At 44.9% G+C, this 6,231-nt stretch overlaps 1 pseudogene; it reads left to right on the forward strand.

Annotated features, from left to right (window-relative positions):
* Positions 1-2,109: 2,109 nt before the first annotated feature.
* On the forward strand, positions 2,110-2,235 carry LOC128571299 (uncharacterized; annotated as a pseudogene).
* The last annotated feature ends 3,996 nt before the right edge of the window (positions 2,236-6,231 follow it).

Genomic DNA, 6,231 nt, shown 5'->3' on the forward strand with positions numbered 1-6,231 from the left:
GATAGCCCAGAGCCAGGGCTGGACTTATGTTATAGCCGTTGGGGTCTGGATGGCAGTGCATCTACTCTTGTTAGTTTCTTTCTTTCTTTTTTTTTTTTTTTTTTGAGACAGAGTCTTACTTTGTCACCCTTGGTAGAGTGCCATGGGGTCACACTGCACAGCAACCTCAAACTCTTGGGCTCAAGCGATTATCTTGCCTCAGCCTCCCAAGTAGCTGGGACTACAGGCACCCACCGCAATGCCCAGCTATTTCTGGAGACAGGGTCTCACTCTGGCTCAGACTGGTCTCGAACCCATGAGCTCAGGCAATCCACCCGTCTCAGTCTCCCAGTGTGCTAGGATTACAGACGTGAGCCACCACAACCAACCCCTTCTTGTTAGTTTTATAATATCATAGGATGATATTATATTATATTATGTATTATTTATATATGTTTTTTGGAGACAGGATCTTGCTCTTTTGCCCCAGCTGGAGTATGGTGGCATAATGATAGCTCACTGCAGCCTCAAACTCTTGGGCTTATGTGATCCTCCTGCCCAGTCTCCCAAGTAGCTAGGACTACAGGCATGCACCACCACACCTGGCTTATATTACTCACTTTTTTGTAGAGATGGAGTTCTCATTATGTTGCTCAGATTGGTCTTAAACCCCCGACCTCAAGTGATCCTCCTGTCTTGGCTCCCAAAATGCTAAGATTATAGACATGAGCCACCGGGCCCAGCCTATTCACACATATTATTAATTCGCGTTTTTATTTCTTTTTTCTTTATTATTTATTTATTGAGACAGAGCCTCAAGCTGTCACCCTGGGTAGAGTGCCATGGCATCACAGCTCACAGTAACCTCCAACTCCTGGGCTCAAGCGATTCTCCTGCCTCAGCCTCCCAAGGACCTGGGACTACAGGCGCCCGCCACAACGCCTGGCTATTTTTTGTTGCAGCTGTCACTGTTGTTTGGTGGGCCCAGGCTGGATTTGAACCTGCCAGCTCAGGTTTATGTGGCTGGCGCCTTAGCCCCTGAGCCACAGGCGCCAAGCCGCGTTTTTATTTCTTACAAGCTCTAAAATAGGTATTCAGTGTTTCTGATAATTGCTATATGTGAGGTTTTTGTAGGTCCTTTTATCCATACTTCTCTTCTTCATGGTGGCTAGTTTGCTTGGGTTTTGTGATTTTTGACTGTGACCTTCTATTTAAGAAATAGGTGGGTCCTTCTAGAGAGCACTGCATTTGCTTCTTCTAGCACTTTAGCCACTTAGGGACACTTCGGATTAAATTCTCTGCTAGAGGCTTTTCAGATCATTCAACTAATAAGAATCTGGGCTGCAAATTTGTGTTAGGACTTGCTTTTGTTTCTGTTTTTTGTTGTTGTTTTTTTTAGACAGAGTCTCATTTTGTGGCCCTGGGTAGGGTGCTGTGGTGTCATAGCTCACAGCAACCTCAAACTCTTGAGCTCAAGTGATTCTCTTGTCTCAGCCTCCCAAGTAGCTGGGACCACAGGCGCCCACTGCAACACCCGGTTATTTTTTAGAGATGGGGTCACGCTCTTGCTCAGGCTAGTCTTGAAATTGTGAGCTCAGGCAATTCATCCACTTTGGCTTCCCAAAGTGCTGGGATTACAGGCATGAGCCACCGTGCCTGGCCTAGGACTTGCTTTTTTTTTTTTTGTAGAGACAGAGTCTCACTGTACCGCCCTCGGGTAGAGTGCTGTGGCATCACACGGCTAACAGCAACCTCTAACTCCTGGGCTTACGCGATTCTCTTGCCTCAGCCTCCGGAGCAGTTGGGACTACAGGCACCCACCACAACGCCCGGCTATTTTTTTTTGTTGTTGCAGTTTGGCCAGGGCTGGGTTTGAACCTGCCACCCTCGGCATATGGGGCCGGCGCCCTACTCACTGAGCCACAGGCGCCGCCCAGGACTTGCTTTTGTTACGCATTTTCAAGAGTTCTTTTTCATGTTGATGTTATACCAAGAGACAAGGAAGGCCATTTTGCTTGCAGACCCTCCAGGTGCAGGGGTGAGATATATTTCTAGTTTAGCCTAACCATAAGGGTGCAGCTTTATGGGCTCACCTGTATGGGAGGGTATCTAGTTAGAATCTCCATCTTAAAGACTATACTTTCAGGGATCATTTCTATAGTTCCTTACTAGAATCTCCATCTTGGGCATGTTGTTGGACCAAGAAGTCTGTCTGTTACCCAAGCCAATCAACATCCACATCCACAAAGATGTGGTTGAGAGGTCAACAGTTTCACTTTTATTCATAGAAAAGCCAGCAGTTCTGAAGAACATCAAGATATCTCCTGAAAGAACTGTTCTGTTTTTTTCTTTTCTTTTTGTTACTTTTATATAGCAAAAGCACTCATCAGCAGTGTTATTAATCAGCATGGTAAACAGATTCCTCCCCATAGGTTACAAGGTTACACAATATTTTCCTATCTTAAAGTAGTTATGTCTTGGAAGCATTTTTACTCTAGACTAAACTCATAGTTAGTCAACACTTCACTGGTGCACAGAGTGCCCTAGGTCCTTGACTGGTACCGTGGAATCCAGTTCCCCAACTTATCTATGACAGTAGGCCTTGGAAGTGAATAAACAATCTCCAGATGTCATCACATAGGCTCACCCAGCCTTTTAGGGCCTGACCAGCAGCACCGTGCATGAAATGGCTGTTCAGGTAAACAGTGGCTGCTAACAGGCAGACCCTGGTCTCGGTCTCGTGTCCCTGGAGCTCCTTGGGTTCTTTTTTTTTTTTTTTTTTGGCCAGGGCTGGGTTTGAACCCACCACCTCCGGCATATGGGACCGGCGCCCTACCCGCTGAGCCACAGGCACCGCCCACTCCTTGGGTTCTTGAAAACGGAAAGCTAATCGGTTTGGCAATTACTCCATTTATCTCTATGGATTGATTTTGGCTGAATATTCCTTATTATTAATTTATTTAGAAGATTTTTAAAATATTTTATCTAGAATTTTTAGTTGTTTTCAGCAGTTGTGAACAAAAATAAAATCCTAAGCCTCTTGCTGACACAACAGACCCCCTCTTTAACCAGGGGACCAAACAGGAACCTTAAAACTTGAGTTCCCAGCCATGACAGGAAGGGAGGTCAGACATGATTCATTACACCCCCTCCCTTGCTAATGGCCATCAGGCTTTTTTCCTAAGGGCTAAACAAAAACCAATCTTTTTTTTTTTTTTCTTTTTTAATTTGGCCAGGGCTGGGTTTGAACCCGCCACCTCCGGCATATGGGACCGGTGCCCATACCCGCTGAGCCACAGGCGCCGCCCACAAAAACCAATCTTGTCATCCACATCAGTGTTCTTTCTTGATATGAGACCACTGATCATGGAGTGGTTTTGACCAATCTAAGGAGCACGTGCCGAGAGCATTTTCGTGTTCTCTGCTTTACCGTTTCTGAACATGGACCCCATAAATGTGTATAAAGCACGATTATGTTTCTCTTTGCATAAATATTCATGGTTCCTCCTACAGCTTGTTAAATATGTATATTTTCCCATTCAGCTCAGTATAATAAATTCCTGTTCCCATTGTTCTTGGAACAATATATTGAAACACATATTCCTGACTTCTGGCTGGGGCTTTGCTTTTCGGACTGTTAGAATGGCGACCCACAGGCTGCAGCTCTTTATGAGAAAATAAAGCTCTCCTTTGCAAATGTATGAACCTGGTCATTTTCTTCAATTAACAGGGATCAATTATATCAACTGAAATGGAGGTTTATATTACTTATTTTTCAATAATAATCCTTAAAGTTTCTCAAGACAATTCTCAGGCCTCTCTGTGCTTTGGTTCCCAAATCTTTTAACATCTCTTTATATTATTTCCTTTCCATAGCCTGCCCTTGAAGTACGACACATACATAGTGATTTTTAGCATGTGAAACTGATCTCTTTGGCTGACGAAGAATTATGTAATGTTAGGCGAAAGAAAATATTTCAAGGACAGCTGAGGTCTACAATGCTTAGTTTAGGATTTTTTTTTTTTTCTGCTTGTTTTCTCTCTGGTTTAAACTTCAATTTTGAAATACTCCTAAATAGCCCTGTTGTTTATTTTCCTTGTTAATGTTTTTGGTAAACAGAACAGTTTAATGTTCATCAAAGGAACATTTTTAAGGACAGCACGATCACATTGGATGGTCTCCATTTTCAGCGTGTTTGAAACATTTTGAACATCTGATTCTCCACATTTTGGCAAATATCGTGCTTTATTTTCTGTGAATGGACTGATTATTGCAGCACGAATCAAGAAAACACAGCAAAGAGGAGGACTTTTATCTTCTCTTCTGTTTCCTAAGGCCTTCTCTGACCAGGCTGGGGAAGCCACCTCCCCTCTCCATGAAAGCAATCAAAGATGGTTCTTGCTCTCTCATGTGAGCCCCTGGATTTCTTTGTCTTCTTGGACATCACTTTCTCCTTGTTTTCTCTCCTGCCTCTTTAGCCTCTCCTTCTCAGTTCTCTTCTCTTTCACACACTCCATATATGCCAGTGCTCCTCATAGCTGTGTGATGGACCCTTTCCTCTTCTCCCTCCAAACACTCCTCACCAGTGGCTTTAATCACTACCCATGTTGACGGCCCATGAACGTACATCTCTAGGTCATCCTCTCCTGGTAGCTCTAGATACCCATATGCAACTGCTTCCTGGACATCTGTACCTGGATGTCGTATAGGCTCTCAATCCAACGTGTCTCGAACTTATTTTCTACCCAACTCTCTACTCCCTTCATTATCTACATCTCTTCCTGCTAGAAGAAGAGAATCATCCAAGACCCTTCCTTTCCTTATTTCCTTATCTTCTTCTTCCTCCAAGACTGGCTAGTTCTTTCTTCATAGACAGAAGGACATCCATTCCCTATTCCATTACAAATACTGCTGCCCCTGTCCAGGCCCTCAACCTCTCTTGCCCAGGCCACTATATTTGCATCTTAACTGGTCTCCCTGCTTCCCACAACATCCTTCTCTAACCCTCCTCCATGGGACCTCCAGAATAATTGTTCTAGAAGGCAAATCTGATGATATCCTTTCCTTGATTAAAACCCTTCACTGGTTTAAGGAAAGGAGAAACTAATTCTTCAGAGTAGCTCTGCCATGTTCCCCTGCTCCATCTTGGCACACTCTTCTTGCCCCAGCCACACCCACCCCACAGTCCAGCAGAGTGAACTGCTCACAGGTCCCAAAGGCCCCAGGCTCCTGCACACCACTTCCGATGCTGGGAATGTCTTTCCTCCTGTACCCACTTTGCAGCTAGGTTGTTTTTGTTTGTCTGTTTGTCCTTTTAGACTCAGCTTGAACTTTACCTCCTCTTGAAAGCCTCCCTGGCATCCTACCTCTCTCCCTTCCTTGGTCTGAGTTAATGCCCCCCTCTGCACACATTCATGTTTTTGGAGTATGTTTGTCAGTAGAGTTGAGCTCAGTCCCCTGGACTGTGAGCTCCCTGAGGGCAGGAGCCATTTCTCATTCTCTATGGGACCTTCAGTACCTGACACGGTACTGGCACTGCAGGCACTTTATCAATGCATGTTTCTCTTTTTTGTCACCCTGGGTAAAGTGACGTGGTATCCTATCACACAGCAACCTCGAACTCCTGGGTTTGAGCAATCTTCTTGCCTCAGCCTTCCAAGGAGCTATGACTACAGGTGCCTACCTCCTCACCTGGTTAGTTTTTTTTTTTTTCTTCTTCTTCTATTTTTAGTAGAGACTGGGTCTCGCTCCTGCTCAGGCTGATCTTGAATTCCTGAGCTCAAGCAATCCACCTGCCTCAGCCTCCCAGAGTGCTAGGATTACAGGTGTGAGCCACTGTGCCAGCGGCATGTCTCTCGAGTAACTCTTTGAGCCCAAGTTTTTGTATTGATTAGCTGGGTGATCTTGGGTAAATCATTTAACTTCCTTGCATTTTTTTTTTTTTGAGACATAGTCTCACTTTGTCATCCTCAGTAGAGTGCTACGGCATCATAGCTCACAGCTACCTCAAACTCTTGGCTTAAGCGATTCTCTTGCCTCAGCCTCCAAGTAGCTGGGACTACAGGCGCCTGCCACAACACCCGGCTATTTTTAGAGATAGGGTCTCACTCTGACCCAGGCTGGTCTCAAACCTATGAGCTCAGGCAATCCACCCCTTATAAGGATTAAATGAGATAAAGCATATAAAAATGCTTTTGTAGAATGGCGCCTGTGGCTCAAAGGAGTAGGGCGCTGGCCCATATACCGGTGGT

This window comes from Nycticebus coucang, chromosome 18 (assembly GCF_027406575.1).
Source record: "Nycticebus coucang isolate mNycCou1 chromosome 18, mNycCou1.pri, whole genome shotgun sequence".
In the NCBI taxonomy this organism is placed as follows: domain Eukaryota; kingdom Metazoa; phylum Chordata; class Mammalia; order Primates; family Lorisidae; genus Nycticebus; species Nycticebus coucang.